Source organism: Rattus norvegicus, chromosome 4 (assembly GCF_021556685.1).
Source record: "Rattus norvegicus strain SHRSP/BbbUtx chromosome 4, alternate assembly SHRSP_T2T, whole genome shotgun sequence".
Classification (NCBI taxonomy): Eukaryota; Metazoa; Chordata; class Mammalia; order Rodentia; family Muridae; genus Rattus; species Rattus norvegicus.
The window spans coordinates 152,053,343-152,074,515 of record NC_141537.1 but is presented as its reverse complement, the minus strand read 5'-3'; the positions used below and the strand labels follow the sequence as shown (position 1 = coordinate 152,074,515).

The following is a 21,173-nucleotide window of genomic DNA, read 5'->3' as shown; positions in this document are numbered from 1 at the left end:
CACACTTGACACGGTTACAAAGCTTAACAGAGGGATGGTGAATTCTACAACACTTACTTGAACATGCAGCAGCTCATGAACCTGGAAACTCCAAACCAGAGATGGTGGGGAAGGTCCAGTGAGGAGCCTTAAAGCGCCATGGCTGGTCGCTTACTGTTGCAGTTACCTATCTGCTCTGCCTCACTAAGAAATCCCTACTCCTGTGGCTCCTTGTTAGCTGGCTGCTTCTGATTGGCAGGATTTAAGCTCTGTTCTTCCTTAACATGAGAAATGGTTCAAATAAAGTTTTGCTAGTGTTTGTGAAGCAAGCCAGGTTGAAGTTGCTTAACCTGACTTCATCCACTAAGGGATACTTCAGGCCTGATCCTGGTCTTCATTTTCTTTTTCTTTCTTTTTTTTAAAATTTGTTTATTTAATGTATGGGAGTACGTTGCTGCTGTCCTCAGACACAGCAGAAGAGGGCATCGGATGCCATTAGAGTTGGCTGTAAGCCATTATGTGGTTGCTGGGAATTGAACTCAGGTCTTCTTGAAGAGCAGTCAGTGCTCTTAACTGTGGAGCCACCTCTCCAGCCCTGTCTTCATTTTCTTTAGCAAGAGGTTTTGAACTGTGTAGTTCCCAATACCTCCTTGATATAATCCACTTCCCTTCAACCCTTGACTGGGTTTGCTCAGTGCTAAAGAGCAGCCAGCAGGAATAGGGCAAACGTTGTTGAGTCTGGGTGTGGAGGAACCCTGGTACACCTGGAGGACTCTAAACCAGGTCACTGAAAACTGCCAAAAGAAAATTCACTGTCCACTTCAGGTGAGAATATTCACCTAGAAGATTCAGCCACTTGAGGCTGAGGGATACAGAAACCCGGGGCCAAGGCAGCCCCACACACTGGTTAAGGAAACAGGTGCACTGTGCTAAAGAGAAATTCCGCCGTTATGACACATGCTAAACACAGAAGGAGCTGAACCTGGACATTACCTTCACTAAGTCCTGGAGTGGGTCGTCTAGTGATCCAAGTATCCGTTACTTGATTCTCAATGAGCTCTCTCTTGTCCTGTTATCTGGCAGCAGGTCACTCTGCCTCTCTAATTTAGAAAGAAAGAAAGAAAGAAAGAAAGAAAGAAAGAAAGAAAGAAAGAAAGAAAGAAAGAAGGAAGGAAGGAAGGAAGGAAGGAAGGAAAGAAAGAAAGAAAGAAAGAAAGAAAGAAAGAAAGAAAGAAAGGAGGGAGGGAGGGAGGGAGGGAGGGAGGGAGAGACAGAGAGGGAGAGAGGGACGGAGGAAGGAAGGAAAGGAAGGAAGGAAGAAAGAAAGGAAGAAAGAGAAAGAAAGGCTTCAAGCACGAAAAGACACTGTGGCTTCCAGAGCATTAATTTTGGCCACCTACCAAGTAAAAGCAAGAAGTTTAAAGAAAACCGAGTATATCCAAGCATCTAAATGCTGCTCACCACGCAGCTCAGATCCTCCGGGGTCGCGCGCGGCGCACCGCAGGTTTTGAGATCGCTTCCACCTTCACTAAAACATCCTCTCTCTTCTCTCGCTCTCACCCTCAGTCTCCCGGATGGCCTCGTTCTTTCTTTCTTTCTTTCTATAAACAGAGGTATAAATTACCACCTAGCTTGAACTGCCTAGTGTATCCCGCTCTTTACGCCATCACGGTGCCCGGTAATGGATCACCTTGGTGCAGAGGCGCAGTCCTGGCAATCAGGGACCTTTGATGAAGAGGCCAGACTCCATAACTCAGGAGATCAGAAGCATTTCTACTCTGATGGAGTTCAGTTTAATGCAAAAAGAAACATGTGTTTCCTGTCCGTTTTTCTAAATCGATTGAGTCATTTGTCTAATTTAAACACTCTATAAATTACACACATCTTCCCAAGACAGGGATGAGGTTGGGGTTCTTGATATATGCCTTTTCATATGGCTTGAATCCATCACTGTCTCCCTCAAGGCCTCTTGGCTTTCTCCTGAGTGGGAAGAGGCCCATAACTCTCTGATCTACTCCATTTCCCTGACACCCCTTAGAATCCTTGTTCAGACAATTTGGTCAAAGAATTATGGCTGACTTCAGAAGATACAGACTGAAGGCTAAATTGGGGCCGCATCTTTCACTCCCTGATATTTGTTAGCACAACCGTCAAACTCTGCAAACCTCCCACCCTACCCTGTCTCATTCTTGTGAGGACTGACAAGCAAAATGAAGGCAGTTGGGTGTGCGCACATGAAGTACGCAATTAAGACACCAGATCTGCTAAGTCAGCAAATTGGGGGTGGGGGGGAGGTGGCCTCACATTCCGTTTGTCAATTTGCTCCATACATGAGCCTTCTAGAAGTGTAAAGGCCTCTCAAGATTTAGCATCTACAGACTTCTCAAACATTGCTGAGAAATTGTAGCTTAGATATCAACTGGACTGTTTATTATCATTTAATCAGACTTTGTTGTTTTTAAAAACTACTCTTTGTTCCCCTGCCCATTCACTAATCACATCCTTAGAAATATTTAACCTGGAGGAAGAATGATGGTTAATGAATCTAAGCCCCTTATGTTATGAAAATGTCAAAGGGTATCAGTTGAGATATAAGAACAGAACTGATTCTCAAACACTGCTTCTGATTTCAGAAAAATGTGAAGTCACGACTGTCACAGTTCTCTAGCCACTGCTACCACGTGGCATTACACAGGTCACAGGAGACGTTCAAAACTGATTTTGAAAGCAAAAGAGAAAGCTCTGTACATTTTCAAATGGAAGAGATACTGCACCTAGAATGCAAAAAGCATAACTGCGTGACTTAAAAACTATGCGTGGAGGCTGGAGAAGTAGCTTAGTGGTTAAGAGCATTGGCTGTTTTTGCAGAAGACCAAGGTTTGGTTCCTAGAGTTCCCATGGCAACCCACATCTACAAGTCTAGTTTCATGGTATCTGCCCCCCTCTTCTGACCTCCTCAGGCACTCAAGGTGAACATATATACAAGCAAGCAAAACATTCATACACATAAAATAAATAAATCTAAAACAAAGGAAAATGCTTCTTCAAAAAACTTTAAGGAAATTCAGTGCGATAGTTAATAATACTATCACCATACATAGCTCCATTTTTAAAAGATTCTATGTGCGTGTTTATGTGTGTATACCTATGTGCTCCTGTGAAGGCCAAAGGTCAGCAATTATTATCTTCCTCAATTGCTTCTCCACATTATTTTTTGAAAGTGTATCTCACTGATCCTGGATCTAATGAGTTCAGCGAAGGGTGCCCGTCTCCACCTTCGAAGCACTGGGATTATAGATAGGTGTGTGTTACCACACCTAGAGTTTTACATGAGAGCTGGGGATCTGAACTCTAGTTCTCATGCACAAATGACAAGGACTTTACCTAGCAGGCCATCTCCCCAGTTCTATATTTTTTTTAAATAAACCATTTTAATCTTTTGCCTGAATATATGTCTCTTTACTATATGTGTGGCTGGTGTCTATGGAGGCCAAAAGGGGTGTCAGATCTCCTGGAACTCAACTGTGAGCTGTGGGTGTTGAACCTGGGTTCCCTGGAGGTACAGTCAGTGCTGTACCCACTGACCAGCACTCCAGCCCCACCTATATTTTATTTTTAATGCAAAGTATGATAAGAGGGGCTGACAAGATTGTGCAGTGATTAAAGTTGTTCTTGAACAGACAAGATGAGCAAGATTCAGACCCCCAGAAACTAAGTAAGCTCCAGGTGAGCATGGTGACCCGGCTGCAATCCCGGAGTCAGAAGGCAGGGACAGGATCCCATGAGCCAGCTGGCTAGACACACTAGCCACACCGGCAAGCTCTTGTTTTAAGTAAGAGGCCTTGCCCCAAAGAATAAGGTGTAGGAGCAATCAAGGAAGATGACATCAACCTCAGAGCACACGTGTCCACACGCATACACACACACACACACACACACACACACACACGCATACACATGCACCCACACACACAATCATGTGTGCAGGCAACAAACACCTACACACACCACACTTACATACATGAAACAGAAACTATGGATTTTTAGGAAAGTATAAGACAATTAGCAATTTACAGTTCTCATTAGATTTCCATGGGAATCGTATTCAAGATACATAAACAAACCAATCACATAGCTAGCACTGAAAGGCATTTGAAGAATCCTAGTGCTGAGAGGCTCGGCGTGCTCCTGGATGTCATTTTCTGTGTAAGAGGACATGCTGCATCCTCCTTCCGGCTGCAGAGCTCACAGAGTGACCCAGTTGGCATGCAGGCTCCATCTCTGTCATCTGAGCTCCTAGGCTTGACCGTCTCTTGTCTAAAGATTATTCATCTGTGATTAAATGCCAGGTCTGGTCTTCCTCTTCATTCTCTCAAGATGTTGTATCTCTGTACGCCGCCTGCCAATTTTATAGGCCTAGGGCAGCACTGTTCCTCCCCTTGACTGATGCTTTGGATTTGTTTTATATTTTTAGTAGTTCTTTGATTGTATTTATTCCTTCACATAGCTCCTCCTAGATCGAACCCCTACCAATCTAACTTTGTGTATTTTGGGTTTTTTTTTTTACACACATCAAGTCTAATTTGCACTGCCCATATATTCTTAAATGCATGGTCTTCCATTAGAGCATCGCTGACATACCAGGGCCCACATTCAAAAAACCAACTCTATCTATCTATCTATCTATCTATCTATCTATCTATCTATCTATCTATCTATCTCTATCTCTATCTCTATCTCTATCTCTATCTCTATCTCTATCTCTATCTCTATCTCTACCTCTACCTCTCCTGGCAACTAAAAATTACCAATAGCTCCTCAACTAGAAGTGGGACTCAAAACCCACCTCCCTTCTCCATGCTTCAACTGGTCTGGCTTGAGTTTTCCTGTGCCTTATGCACACTGTGAATTCATACGCACAGCTGCCTTGTGATGTATTTGCAGTCATTCACAACTTCTGATTCTTACATTCTTTGCATCCCTCTTTCTTCAATGAATCTTGAGCATCTGGAGGAGGCCTGATATATATGCCTCGTGTAGGACTGAGCATTGTTCAGTCTCTTACACCTTGACCAGTCATGGGTCTGTGATCATCAACACCAACAGCAAATACAAGCTTCTTGGATGAAGGGTAAGAAATCCATTAATCTGCAGATACAACGATAAGTCATTAGCACCTAACTCTGTACTATGTTCATCAGAAACTAGTAGTAGATTTTCCTCTAGGGCCAATGACTCATCTAGCCACAAGTCCTCGGTCTGATAGTGAGGCCAGATATGGGCTTCAGCTTGTGAAGCAAGCCTTAAATCCAATCAGAAAGCATATGCCACAATGTTCATGCCACGATTGCAGTAGTGGGTGTGTGTTCCCAGGACAGTCATTATTGGAGCTCTTGGGGTTCACAACCAGTGGTTACTATTCTCCAGGAAGAGGCATAGTACCCAAGTGACTTCTTGAAGAACCTCTACACTGGTTTCCATAGCGGCTACACCTGTTTGCACTCCCACCAACAGTGAACAAATGACTCCCCTTCCCTATACCCATGCCAGCATTAGCCATCTTTTGTTTCTATATCTTAGCCATTCTGATTGGGGCAAAATGAAATCTCAAAGGACTTTAGATTTGCATTTCACTGATGGCTAAGGAGTTGAACATTTTTTAAAAGTATTTCTCAGCCATTTTTTTCTATACAGGGCATTTTTTCCCCATCTTTATTAAATTGGGTATTTCTTATTTACATTTCAAATGTTATTCCCTTTCCTGGTTTCCAGGCCAACATTCCCCTAACTCCTCCCTCTCCCCTTCTCTAGGGGTGCTCCCCTCCCCATCCTCCCCCCATTACCATCCTCCCCCCAACAATCACGTTCACTGGGGGTTCAGTCTTGGCAGGACCCAGGGCTTCCCCTTCCACTGGTGCTCTTACTAGGATATTCATTGCTACCTATGAGGTCAGAGTCCAGGGTCAGTCCATGTATAGTCTTTGGGTAGTGGCTCAGTCCCTGGAAGCTCTTCTCAGCCATTTTTATTTCATCATTTGAGACCTCTGTTTAGTTCCGTGCCCCATTTATTTTTAACTAAGTTGGTTTCTTGTTGTTGTTGCTGTTATTGTTGATGATGACGATGACGACAACGACGACGACGATGATGATGATGATGATGATGATGATGATGATGTTTTGGGTGTTTGTTGTAGTTTTAAGATTTATTCGTTTTTATTTTATATGTATGAGGTTTTGCCTTAATTACGGTACACACATACCTGGTATCCTCAGAGGTCCAGGAGGGTGTCAGATCACCTAGAACTGGAGCTCCAGATGGTTATAAGCCACCTTGTGAGCGCTGAGAACCAAACCCAGGTCTTCTGCAAGAAAAACTAGTATTCCTACCTACTGAGCCCATTGCTGTAGCTCCAAGATGTTTAGGGGTTTTAGTTCTTTGTGTGTTCTAAAATATAGTTTATAGAGATTTCCCCCCATTCTGTAGGATGTCTCTTCTCTCAAATTATGGTACTTTGGTGTAAAGGATTTTTTATTGTTGTTTCATGAGATCTCCTTTATTAATTATGGCTCTTATTGCCTGCACTTTCAAATCCTGTTCAAAAAGCCATTTCTCTGACATGTATTGTTGGGCAGTCTTAGACAATCAGATGTCTGCAGGAGTGTGGGCTTATGAGTTGGTCCTCAGTTCTGTCCCCTTGATGAATGTGTCTGTTTTCAATGCCTGCACCTTGCTGTTTTTATCACTAGAGTTCTGTAGCGTAACTTAAAATTTTGGAGGGTGACACCATTAGCAGGTTGGGTTTGGGGTTAGTTGTTGTTGATTTTTTTCTTTATAAAATATAAAACTTGCCAATTATAAAAATTATAAAAATAAACTTGCAAATTAACTAAACTATCACACAGAAAATTAGCCAGACCCAAAATCTATATAAATGTATCTGGTTATAGTTGGCTTTCAAAACAGAAGCTGTGATGCTTCCCACTGACTTTCATACTTTCAGTATCAGACATATTTTACATGTTTTTCCATAACCAAAACAAACAAAATTCATGTCAGAGTTAGAACTAAAACAATCAAGAACTCCATGGCAACAGGCAAAGAAACACCTTCTGATGGTGTTGTTCTTATTTCAGTCAGAGGCAGGGCAAGCTGGCAGTTCTTTGTTCATCCGAGCCTGTGGTCAGTCATGCTGTTTGGTACAGGCAGGAAAGATGCACACAGAGCCGCCCTCTGCCCCACTACCACCACCTAGCACAGCATGGGAGGAGGAAGACATACAGAGACCTATGGACTTCCATGTTACCCACAGATCTACCCTCCAGCCTGTGGTACAGGCAGGCTGTAGACACCAACTTGCCTCCATGCCACTCAGCTCGGACAAAGGATGTCACCCAGGTGTTCACCAGCTGTGTGTCCAGCCTGGGGCAGAAGCCACCATAAAGCATGAATGTAGGGTAGTCATATAGTCAACAAAGAGAAGTGGAGCAGCTTAAGCTTCTTGAAGAGAGATGGACCTGGAACTTGAGGGTGAAGATGAGTACCTTGTTGTGAGTGGCCAGCCCCACCACCTGGGGCCATGATGAGGTCCCAGCTTGAGTTGCCACTGAGGCCATGTCTGAGTCCATGGCTATAAAACAGAAGGGGTCAGTGTTGATGTCCATGGCTCATAGGGATGACCCTGGTCAGGGCAGCCACCCAGGACCATGGTGATGTCCAGGGGCTGTGGAAAACTGGACTTGTCTCTCACTGGCTGTGGCACTCTAGAGAGCTGACCCCACCACTCACTGGCAGCAGCACTTGGGAGAGCAGACCCTACACCTCACAATGGCAAAGGACAATGAGCAGCCATTGCAGTGAAAACCGCCCCTCAATAAAAATCTTTAGAAGTGTTCAGCACCTTTAGTCATCTGGGAAATGAACATTAAAACTTCGAGAGTCTACCTCACCCCAACCAGAATAGGTGTTATCAAGGAAACAAATGCCAACAAATTCTGGCAAGGGTGTGGAGGCAGGAGTTTTGGGGAGGCTCCTCCTTAACTGTTGGTGCAGGACTATAAGCATGGAAACTAGAACATTCACTAAGGATGTCACCATGGAGGTTCCTCAAAATGCTCAAAGAAGATCTAACCTATGACCCAGCTACAGTACTCCTGGGCATAAATCCAAAGAACTCTGGGCCCCACAAAAGAAATACCTGCATACTGATGTTCATGGCTGCTCCTCACCATAACTAGGAAATAGAATTTTTCTAAATGCCCATCAACAATTGATATTTGGATAAGGAAAATATGGTACACAGCCAATAGAAAATAAAATTTACAGGAAAATAGCATGGGAAAATATTACACTAAGTTAGAGAGCAGAAAGGTCTAGAAAGACAACAACCATATGTTCTCTCTCATATGCAGATCCTAGCTTTGAATTTCAGATATCTGTGTTTAAATTTGAGTGAATGTTTATAGAGACCAGCAAGCAAGAAGGGAGCCTTGAGAGGTACTCTGGTAGGTGGAGGTAGGAGAATGGATGTGGGAGAAAGTCTTAAAGAGTGTAAAAATAGTAAAATACATGATATGAAAAGTTTAAACAGAGATAAGTGTAATGAAGGAGGAAAAGTAGGGAGAGGGTTAAGCAAAATAGAATGTATGGAAAACCATATAGAAACCAAGCACTACTTTTTAAGTTAAGTTAAAAAAAATGGTTGTTTTTTTTCTCAAACTCCTCTTGCTTTCTTATCCTCTTCCCCCTCTATCCCCTCTCTCCTCATCGCCACCTCTCCACATGCTCATGACTCACCTCTACTCCTCTTCTCTCTCTCCCTCCCTCTCTCCCTCCCTGCTCTCTGCCTTTGTCTATACTTCCTTAACTCCCATCCCCATGCCCTAAATAAACTCATCTATAAAAAATCGGTTGCTGTTATAATTATGATGGTGGTGGCAGTAGTGGTGGTGATGGTGCTGTTCATAGAGAGAGGGTAGAGAGGTGGTTCATTGAGGAAGTGTTCTTACTTTGCTAGGACAGAGACCCCCAGAACCCATGTAAAAACCCAAGCATAGTTAGACTGTTGACAGATACTGATTAATTCCAGCACCCTGGAGAGAGGTATAAATAAATCTCCGTGTGTTTGAGACTGCATGATCTTCATATTGAGTTAGAGATCATCCAGAGCTGCATAGTGAGATCTCAAAAAGCAAAAGCTCTGGTTATAACAGCAGCATTGTGGAGCAGATAGACCAATCAATCCCAGAGCTCCCTAGCTAACCAGCCTGGCTGAAACTGTGAGCTTTCAGTGAGAGACCCTGTCTCAAGCAGTAAGGCAGAGAATGATGAAGGATGAGCTGGGGTGTCCTGATCTGCTCTCTGTACATGGGATTATGGAATTGCATACCTACACACTCATGCATGCAACACACACACATGTGCACACACGCATGCACACACACATGTACACGCACATGCTCTGTGCAGACAATTAATGATACTCGCAGAAGCCATAGTTTCTCAACATAAGCCCCAATGTTAGACATGGGAGCCCCTGACACCTACCTACACCAGGACTTCCAGAGCAATCAGGTTATTGCTATTTCTTCTGTTGTCACCAGAGTTAGATGTAAGACTATTGCTGAAGATACCCTGTCCTTTACATAGGACACAGAAAAAAAAATCATGCTAGACCTGACATGAAAACTTCCTCTCTGTCTGACATTCATGGTGCCTGAAAGTGATATGCATCTACTGCTGGAGAATAGTCACCACTGTCTCACCCAGCTGTAGGACCTTTGTGCTATAATGTGGAGAGACAACAGCCATTAGGAGCTTAGTTTCTCAAACTCAACTTAGTCCTAGTCATTTTACTTTCCCTAGTGTATAAACACAATGAGCTCAAAACGATTCAGAACTCTTCCTCTGGGCTGAGCATGTTTACCTGTGTGTGCCTGTCACCACTGTCCTCCAAACAGTGACATAAGCAGCTACTCACATGCACTTATTCTCTATTAAGTATCTTAAGTCATCTACAGATGCACATCAGTCACAAACAAATACTACACCATTTTGTTTGAGACCTCAGCACTCACAGATCTCTGCTGTTCCTTTGTTCATTCATTCATTCATTCATTTGTTTTAATCTGTAGGGTGCCCTGGCCACGCCATCAATCTTCTGTGGAGGTCAATGTGCCTGATTTGGGGGCTGTTTAGGTCATTTCATTGTTTAGAGGTGTTTTGTTTATATTTTGTGCTACCAGATATCAAGCCAAAGGTCTGAGAATACAAAGCAAGCTCTCCACTCCTGAGCTTCCTTTCCCTGCCCCACACAGGCTTTAGACAAAATGAATGCTTGCCATAGAAAACAGAAACCCTGCCCCTAACCTCAGCCGATGACAAGATTGACATGCACACTCCAAGAAATTACAGAACTGGCTAGCCCCACACTAATGCTCAGAAAGAAGGGCAAAGTGGAAATCTGGCCAAGTGTTATTGTTGCTCTTGGCAGAACTGTGCAATGTTTTCCTCAATGAATCAGTGGTCTTCACAGCATCTACTTGGGCAGCATCTGCAGCCCTGTCACCTATTAAATAAGCCAAAGACAAAAAAAATGGGAAATCCTAGGCCCACACAACTAGTGAATCAAAGCTTAAAATTAAAGATTAACTTTAGTTTTTCTATAATATCCATCTAATTCCTTGGTCCTCCTCCAAGCTCTTGGCTGCCCATATGAGTTAGCCTCAGAGTTAGTTCCAAGGAATCGTCTTGGCAGAACCAAGAGGTCTTACCATGGCTTGCATCCTTGCAGTGATGGGTCCATCAATTTTTATAATTTATGTAATTAGACCAATGAAGATATAAACACGCACTGTCTCCCTCTACCTTGTTTCGAGCCACTACTGAGCATGCCCATTGATGCTGGGGTTTTACTCATTCTGATTTAATATCCTAGTTTCCACTGGGTGTTGGTTCAGTTTTTCTGGCCTGTCTACACCTTCCTTTCTCTGGCCAAAAATCTGATTCCTTTACCTCCCAGATTCTGACAACTCAAGATGCTATCCCTCACCTGCCTTTGGGTTCTGCCAGTTCTCAAAGATTTGAGATCATGTTTCTAGGATGCCATGAGACAGAGACTTGTGTTCATTTGTCCATAATTAAATAACCAGAGCCATCAAAAGAGAGGGGGAGAGAAACTCTGATCAGACCCATCTGGACAACCAGGATATTCAAGTCAATTCTGTTCAATGAAAATGTCTCAAGCTCTTACAAGTACCTGGCACTTTGCCAGCTGTGGTAATTACAGATTAGTGTAACGCAGTTCCTGCTTGCCTGGAGTTTACTGTCAATTTGGAAAACATGTGTAAAGGCAGCTCTTCATTCTAATGTAATTGTAAGTGATATGAGCCGGAGATATGATAGGATGTAAAGCTCTGGGTCCTTGAGAAGAGGGTATAGGTCACCCCAGAGGAGGAAAGGTGAGTGAAGGAGAAGAGGCAAGTAGAAGTAGCCAGAGAAATTCTCAACCTCAACACTCAAGAGCACCTATAATGTGCGTGATGGTTTGTATATGCTTGGCTCAGGCAGTGGCACTATTAGGAGGTGTTGGAGTAGGTGTGTCATTGTGGGTGTGGGCTTAAGACGCTCACCCTAGCTGCCTGGAAGTTGGTATCTGCTAGCAGCCTTCAGATAAAGATGTAGAACTCTCAGTTTCTCCTTCACCATGCCTTCCTGGATGATGCCATGTTCCCATCTTGATGATAAAGGACTGAACCTCTGAACCTGTAAGCCAGTCCCAATTAAATGTTGTCCTTACAAGAGGACATGGTGTCTCTTCACAACAGTAAAGTCCGAACTAAGACAAAGTGAGACATTGACTTGTACTGACCCTCTCCTGCAGCACCTGAGAAAATGGTAGGATCTCCCTGGAAACATCCATGGAAAGTGTCCTCTCATATATCCTATACAAACCAAAGCAACACACACACACACACACACACACACACACACACACACACACACACACACACACACCCTACAGACTCTTACAATAAGACAAATGTCAATGGTACAAATGATGGATATTTCTCTTAGACCTAGCAAGAGTGATGCTCAAAGGAAATGATAGTTGACTTTTTTCATTATCTAAAACTTCAATAATGCTACATGTATGTATCCATATAAATACATTATTATAAACCTACTGACTCTATTCAGTGTTGTTCATATGTATGTTTTTAGAACTGATGGCTTTGTATCCAATAACCAATTAGGGGATTCATCCCTGGGAAAGACTCATTCTCCCTCTCCTGACAGCCATTAGTTGCCTATAGTTCTTCACAAAAGAGTGGTCTTGTGAGATTGTTCCCATCCACTCTGTCATTTCTACTGCTGTCATTGATCAGGCAGCAATAATATTGAGAGTTCACAGATGCAGCTTCCATATCATATATAGAACACACATTTTCATGAGACATGTCCTGGCCCTTTGGGTCTTACAATCTTTCCACCCCCTTTTCATGGTAATCTCTGAGCCTTAGGTGTAAATGTTGTGTTATATCAATTCAGGCTTGGTACCCCATGGTTTTTTTTCTGCATGTTGATCAGTGGCTTTCCCTAATAGCCTCCATCCTCTGCAAAAAGAAGCTTCTTTGATGAGGGGTGAGAGGCTATAAGGATAATATTCATGCATGCTTGTGTGTGTGTGTGTGTGTGTGTGTGTGTGTGTGTGTGTGTGTGTGTGTGTGTCTGGCTGACTAGCTGGCTGCCTCATGGCATCCTATGATCTCAAATCTTTGAGAACTGCGGAACTCAAAGTCAGGTAAGGGATAACAACATGAGTTATCGGAATCTGGGATATAAAGGAGTTAGATTTTGGTCAGGTTCAGAAGTCCTCCTTGGGAAGGATCTTAATGGCCACATGTCGCGCCCACCTCGTCCGGCAAGGAAGACGCAACACGGTTGGATTCTTCTCAACAGCCTTTACTGCAGGAGACCTTCTTTGTTGATACAGGGAGGCGGCGGCAGCCAGCCCTAAGTGTTACAGCTCCAAGTGTTACAGCTTTAAGTGTTACAGCTTTAAGTGTTACAGCTTTAAGTGTTACCGCGCCGAGCGGCAAAGCCGCTCGGCTTATATACACAACAGTATGCTAATCTTCTTTCAGGGATTGGTGGGGCACGAGTCACCCCACTGCCATCCCAGCTACTTGTCCTCCAGAGATTGGCGAGGCATGAACTCCCATTTAGCATAGTACCGCCCCAGCCAGACTGACGGCAGGTGCAAAACTCCACGCATGCTCAGTACTGTTGTTAGGAGGGCGCCAGATTCACCTCATTATCATACAGCTGTCGCACCGCTCCCTACATCTCCCCCTTTTTTGTTTAATAAAATGACTGGTCTAGATCTGGGTGTCACGTCAATCTTGTCATTGCTCCTGTCTTAGGTCGTTCCTGACGATGACTCGGCCTTACCCGTCGTTGGGTCACCCTATCGCCACCGGGCCCCGTGTCTTAGGTTGGTCCGAGCTCGAGGAAAGTTGCCCGTCCCTGGATACAATGACCCCACATGACTGTGACAAAAATGATCTAGGGCGAACTCTTAATCTTTCAAAGAGGCCAGCCATACATTGGGAGAAGCACCATTGTCAATGGCGGTCATAGCCTGGTAAACAACCGCTTTGTGTCTGGCATGTTCTCTTTTTAAACGGCCAATAAGCCAGAGACATACTCCGCATCCCAGGAGGACAATAGCTCCCCAGGCAAACATGCCCGCCCACTCCTTAAAAAAGGAGAAAGCATTGGTAATCCATGAGGTAAAGTCTTCAATTGTGATGGGGTCCAGCCTAGTGCTGTTGAGGACAGCAATCTGCATCAGCAATTGTCTGGATAGTTGCTCTGCTTTCATGGACCAGTTTCCTTTCAGATAATTTGAGATTTCTTTGCTCTGTTGAGAATGCTGAGAAAAGTTGGCTTGCAAAGGAGTAATGCATAAACCTCTTAGGGAGGAAACGCAAGACAGCTGTGTCATATGATACAGTGCTTCAATTTGTTCTTGAACTAAATCTATCCTTTGATTGGCTAATAGAAGGCCAGATGCCAAATGAGTATTAAATTCTTCTTGTATCTCTAGCGCCATTGCAGTTCTTTCTACAATCTGATTGACAGTCTCAGCCGTCTGTATTTGATTGGTCATAGCAATTGCAGCTGTGGTAGCTGCGGCAGCAGACAGCACGATGGCTGAAATTATGGCTGCCGTAATTCCAAAATCTCTTTTGGTTCTCAGCAAATTGAGAATAGGAAAACTATCTGGGTTTGCCTCTACTGGGATTGGCACAAAGGAGGGAATCTTGACCATCACTGCGGTGTCATTGTTGCCATCCCAGCATTCAGCTAAATAGCAGACTACATCAGAGCTATTACAATTTAAAACACCATTGCTGACATTAGAGCTTATCAGAAAGAAAAAGGGTGATCTAACACATACTGAAGTACTAGTGGCAGTATTATGTTCCAAGAGGTTATTATATTGAATATTGGTCAACCTGGTATCCTTTTTTCTTGTAGCCGAAACATTATACAGCGTGAAGTTCTCACCCATCAACCTAGCAAAAGGGGTCAGGGATGTATATGCCCCTTGCTCATTGGACAGCACCCATTGAAACCAAGGCCAGAGATTATGCTTGCCAGTCTTATTCTCCCCCCAGTCATACTGTACATGGCCAAGAGGAGGGGAAAATTCAAATCCCGGTAGGAATTGTTTTGTTCTATGGAATGGACTCTGACATGGGGTAAAATTAGGTGGAAACTCTTGATGCGGGGGGCAAGCGGGTAAGACTCTACGACGGGTAGAGCTATTCTGTGCATAGTTACCTTGCCCTGGGCGTGATGGAACACTACAATTATGCATCACAATTAGTGTTGTAATGTTCAGATCAGCAGAACTATCGACTGACATGTCCTCGCTGGGTGAAGAGACTCCCTGGGCAATTTGACTCAAGGCAGCCAGGATGATCCCGGTGTTCATTGTGCTGTCACTTATAGGATTCAACCAATTTGCTAATGTGGCTCTACGTAACCAAATACAGGGCAGGGAAGAGTCTTTAATGGTAAAACATAAGGTATGCAACAGAGAAACGTTAGTGGCGGCATACCGTTGGGGCATTTCTCCAGTTGGCACTATACAGGGAACATCACGCAAACAGGAGGTAGAGAAAAAGGTTGGTAAAACAGTAGAATTGCTATGGACTGGCATGGGTACTGGCCAGGATCTGGCAATAGCCCACAGGGTGATCGAATTAACCTGTATTATCATTCCCAGTAGCAATAGTAGGGTTCGTAGTCTCATCTTCAGGAAGAGCAGAAGGCAATTTTCGAGTCAAGCGCTCAGGTACCCAAATTGGATTTTCTTGATTCTGCGGAAAAACACAAACAGCTCCCCTAGATCTCGAGATCACGGGATCTGGGCCACACCATTTATCAGTTAAGACATCCTTCCACTTTACTTCTGCATTAGTTATAGGTGTAGTAGCAGCATGGCGATCCGCAGCACAGCGGCCATGCGCATCCAAAACTAAGAAATTTAGAGTAAAAAGAGCTAAAGAAAGTTGTTCTTTTGGTGTTCGGCTGCTGGCAATTCCCTCTTTTTGTTTTTTTATCAGCTCTTTTAAGGTACGATGTACTCTTTCAACAATTCCTTGACCTTGGGGATTGTATGGCAATCCTGTAGTATGTTTGACCTGCATTGTCTGGCAAAATGCCTGAAAGGACTTTGCAGTGTAGGCAGGCCCGTTGTCCGTCTTGAGACTATCAGGCTTTCCCCAGGCTGCCCATGCCTCTAAGCAATGGCTAATGGCATTACGAGCCTTTTCACCAGTCATCAGAGTAGCATGTATAATACCAGAACATGTATCAACAGAAACATGAGCATATTTTAAATTTCCAAATTGAGATATGTGTGTGACATCCATCTGCCAAAGTTTTAGCGGGATCAGACCACGAGGGTTAATCCCTACATGAGGAGGGTGGTGAAATTGAACACAATTCTGGCAACTTAACACCACATCACGAGCTGCAGCTCTAGAGATTTTAAATTTCTGTTGAAGAGTAAAGGCAGGTACATGAAACTTTTGATGAAATTCTCTAGCAAGGTCAACCGGAGCAGCATGAAAAATAAACTCTCTACGAGTACTAGCATCCACCAGGGCGTTATTACTGGTCATGGGACCAGGCAAATTAGTATGGGCTCGAATATGTTGTATGAAAAATTTATTTTTTCTGGCCCAAATCAAATTTTGTAATTCTAAAAGAATTTGACATACAGTACTAGTCGACCGAATTGGCCCTGCAATTTCAAGTGAGCGCACCGCATTAACCACATAAGCAGAGTCAGAAATTAAATTAAAAGAATCATGAAATCTTTTGAAAACTTCCAATACAATTTTACATTCTGTAATTTGGGGGGTACCTGGACTATATTGAATTAATACTGGTTCTTGAGAATCAACCATATAGGCACCTACACCTGTTTTGGAGCCATCTGTATAAATATCTAACGCTCCAGACAAAGGCTCTGAGGCAGTGACCTTTGGAAAGATCACTGGATGTTCAGTAAAAAATTGTAGCAGCGGATCCTTAGGATAATGATTGTCAAACTCTCCATCAAAACTACAGCGCAATATGGCCCAATCATCTATCAATGCACACAATGTTTCTACCTGAGCAGTTGTATATGGTATAATAATTTTCTTTGGTGAAATACCAAAATGCTGAATGCAAGATTTAACGCCTAATATAGCTAGCTGTGCAACAGCAGAAGGGTAATATTCAAGGGTTTTATTAGGAGAAATATGGGGATAAATCCAAAGAAGTGGACCTTGTTGCCATAATACTCCTGTAGGTTGACGAAAAGTTCTCAGTATACACAAAAGCAGATCTTCCTCTTCCTTATACCTTTTTAGTATTGCCTTTTCTAGTCTTTCTTCTACTTTCCTCAAGGATAATCGTGCTTCCTTGGTTAAAACACGGGGTGAAGTAAGCTGAGAATCCCCTTTCAGGATCTCATAAAGTGGTTGTAAATCTACATTGGGCATTTTAATATAGGGTCGAATCCAATTTATGCTTCCTAGTAATTTTTGAAAGTCATTTAATGTTTTTAAATGGTCTTTTCGTAATTCAATTTTTTGAGGAGAAATACTATGAGGAGTGATTTTTGTTCCTAAGTATTCTCCCATTTGGCCCATTTGGACTTTTTCAGGTGCTATGCACAATTGGTTGCTTTCAAGCGCCTTAACCACTTTCGCATAAGCTACTTCCAGGGTGCCATGATCTTTAGCAGAAAGCAAGATATCATCCATGAAATGAATCATTCTTAATTTTGGGAATTGGTCACGTACAGGCCGTAGGGCCTGTCCTACATAAAGTTGACACATAGTAGGACTATTTGCCATACCTTGAGGTAAGACCACCCACTGATAGCGCTTATCAGGTTCCTCATTATTCATAGATAGCAAAGTAAATGCAAATCGCACGCTATCTTGCGGAGCAAGAGGGATAGAAAAAAAGCAATCTTTAATATCAATAATAATAATAGGCCATTCAGCAGGAATGCTGGAGAGTAATGGTATACCTTTCTGTAGGGGACCCATTATTTGCATTTGAGAATTAATAGCTCTTAGATCATGTAATAACCGCCATTTTCCTGACTTTTTCTTAATAACAAATATGGGCGTATTCCAAGGTGATCTGGATGGTTGAATATGTCCTAATTGTAATTGTTCGAATACTAATTCGGCAGCAGCAATTAATTTTTCAGAGGATAGAGGCCATTGAGGAACCCATAAAGGCTCCTCTGTTTTCCATGTAATGGGTATTCCCCCCTCAACGGCCCCTAGGAAAAACCCAGACCCGTCCTGTCATGTTTTTGTTCTGACAGTACTGGGTCAACTCGTCCTTGTAAGTTCTTTCCCAGACCCTTTCTAGGCACATAACCCATTTTTGCCATCATATCCTGGACTTGTGGGGAGTAATCATTTGTCAGTCTCATGTCCAGCTCTACCAAAACATCTCTGCCCCACAGCGTTACTGGAATGTCTATAACATAAGGAGTGATCTTTCCTGATCTCCCTTCTGTATCTCTCCACGTCAATTCTTTTGAGCTCATTAAAGGAGCCATTTCGTACCCTAAACCACGTAGGGCCTGAGACGATGTTTGTGTAGGCCATCTGGGTGGCCAGTCATGAGCAGAGATAATACTACGATCTGCTCCAGTATCCAATAGACCAAGGAATGAACGTCCCTCCACAGTCAATGTTAACATTGGACGATCACTCAGTTCCAATGAGATAAAGGCAAATCGGGAACCTGTAGATCCCAAGCCCCTATCCCTTCTAATCCTATTTTCAGCAGGAAAGCGCTTATGTAAGCTGGGCAGAAGCAGCATTTGAGCGATTCTGTCTCCAGGGGAAATGGCAGTGACACCCTGGGGGGAGGCTACCAGCACTTTTACTGTACCTAAATAATCAGGATCAATTACTCCGGGCACAATCTGCAAACCGTCCAGGGCAGAGGAGGAGCATCCCAACAAAAGCCCAACTGTATCTTTAGGGAGGGGTCCTCTAAAATCTGTATCTACAGGCTGCACTCCCATTTGGGGGGTCAGTACGAGTCTGGTGGTGGAGTGGAGGTCCAGTCCTGCGGAGCCTTTAACGGCTCTCCTCGGTCCTTCGGGTGGCGAAGGAAAGGCCAAGGCCTCTGATTGTCCTGTCCTTGTCTGTCGCCCTGCAGAGCCCCATATATTTGAGGGCCCTGGGGACGTGGGCCCCGTTGTCCGTTTTTTGGCTGTGTACCACCATATCCTGTCACTAGGGGTCGGCCATCCAAGTCTTTCACAGATCGACACTCATTTGCCCAATGGTTTCCCTTCTTACATCGTGGACATAGTCCAGGCTGCTTGGATCTATTGCTAATTTTCCCCTTACTCCTTTCAGGGCACTGTTTTCGATAATGCCCTTTACGGCCACATTGGAAACAGGTATCCGTGGTAGTGGTTTTCCCTAATTGTACCACAGCTGCCGCTAGACCAGCATTAGTCAATGGTCCTCCCAGTTCCCTGCAGACTTTCATCCAAATCTCTAAACCTTTATGTTTGTATGGTGTTATGGCATTCCTACATTCTTTTGTACATTGCTCATATACCAGCTGTTTAATGAGTGGCATGGCTGTATCAGGGTCTCCAAAGATCTTGGTAGCGGCCTCTACCATGCGGGCCACAAAGTCTGAAAACGGCTCTGTAGGTCCTTGCAGAACCTTGGTGAGGTTCCCGGAGACCGCGCCCCTATTAGGCAGTGCTTTCCATGCCTTGATGGCTACTCCATTAATTTGGCTATAAACTTGCTCTGGATAACCGGTCTGGTCCAGAGCGAATCTCCCTAGACCCAATAGCATGTCAGCATCCCAATGTCTCTGAGGGTCTGCTCCTGAGGCCAGATTAATGGCGGCCTGAGCATTAGCATGTTCAAAAAGATAAGATTTCCAATCCAAGTATTGACCTGAGGAGAGGCAGGCCTTAGCCAGACTCCCCCAATCCCCAGGGGTGAGGCAATACCTAGCAAGAGCCTCAACTTGAGCCACAACAAAAGCTGCACTGACCCCATAAGTTCTAACCGATTCTGCCAATTGCTTTATAGTCTTAAAGTCAACGGGTTCATGATATCGTTGCCCATTGGCGTCCAAAAATACTGGGAAACTTAATCCCATTTCTCTCCATACCTCTGGGCAAAAGGAAGTACCTTTTGCAGGCCTCGCCATGCTTTTATGTTGAGGGTTGTACGGAGGTGCGGTTGGTATAACTACCTTTTTGCCTAATTGTCTGCCTCCTTGCCACGTGGTGTTAGCATGTGGCCAGTCCGGATCACATCTCTCCCCCTCATACTGAGCAGCCTCTTCCTCAAGGTCAGCCTCACCATCCTCACTAAGCTCTGACTCATCTGACATTTCTAAAGTCAAGGCTTTTAAGGAGGGATATATCTTATCTATTTCCTGGTCCTGATTATCTCCTTTTTTTATCTCTGCCTTTTCTCTGTTCCTTTTGTCTCCTTTTCTTTTCCTTTCTTTCTTTGGGACCTTTTCTCCCTCTGACATACTTTCTTGATGCTCTGCAAGGATTCTCTGACCTGTTCTAACGACTTCCTCACATCGCTTATCCTCTAAACAAGCACGGACTATTCGCCAAAGAGGCTTTGATCCGGGTCTAAGCTTGCCCTCTGTGGCTTCTTTATCTAGATCCCTTCCCAATTTGTCCCATGCTCGCAAGGTAAGAGATCCTGACACTATAAACCACGGAGCACAACGATCGCACTCATCAAGAAAACTTGACAGGATTTTCCTTTCAACTTTGAGCTTACGCCGATTAAGGAGCTCCTGGAGAGCTGTCAGGAGTGGGCTGGAATGTGAGCTTCCCATACTCAATGAACTTATTTGCAAGCGGTTTTTTAGCAAGCTGGCCTGTTTGTTTATACCCAACTCCGTAGCCTGGCACCTGTTGGCTACTCCAAGCAAGTGCACTCCCGTCCGGGACGGTGGCAATTCAAAAGAAAGCAAACACACAACACAAAGACGAAAAGAAACAAAATTATAAAACCTGCCCACAAAGGATCAACTTGAAACAACATCGCTGCAGACCGCAGACCTTTTAGCCTCTAACCCAAGGCTTCCATCGTCTCTGCTCACCTCCAGAGAACTTTATGGTCCCTTACCGGGAACTTTTCCGACGTCGCTCCTCCTGAAGCTGAAGAGTTCTGAGATCCACGAGGATGTCCTCGTCCCCGTACGGGCCACCACTTTGTCGCGCCCACCTCGTCCGGCAAGGAAGACGCAACACGGTTGGATTCTTCTCAACAGCCTTTACTGCAGGAGACCTTCTTTGTTGATACAGGGAGGCGGCGGCAGCCAGCCCTAAGTGTTACAGCTCCAAGTGTTACAGCTTTAAGTGTTACAGCTTTAAGTGTTACAGCTTTAAGTGTTACCGCGCCGAGCGGCAAAGCCGCTCGGCTTATATACACAACAGTATGCTAATCTTCTTTCAGGGATTGGTGGGGCACGAGTCACCCCACTGCCATCCCAGCTACTTGTCCTCCAGAGATTGGCGAGGCATGAACTCCCATTTAGCATAGTACCGCCCCAGCCAGACTGACGGCAGGTGCAAAACTCCACGCATGCT

At 44.1% G+C, this 21,173-nt stretch overlaps 1 long non-coding RNA gene across 1 annotated transcript; it reads right to left on the bottom strand.

The window, feature by feature from the left end:
* Positions 1-12,924: 12,924 nt before the first annotated feature.
* LOC148006334 (uncharacterized) lies at positions 12,925-20,940 on the bottom strand. Its single transcript, XR_015686124.1, has 2 exons — positions 20,710-20,940; positions 12,925-15,369 (listed from the first exon to the last, which is right to left on the bottom strand). It is a non-coding gene; the product is annotated as an uncharacterized LOC148006334 (long non-coding RNA).
* Between the last annotated feature and the right edge of the window lie 233 nt (positions 20,941-21,173).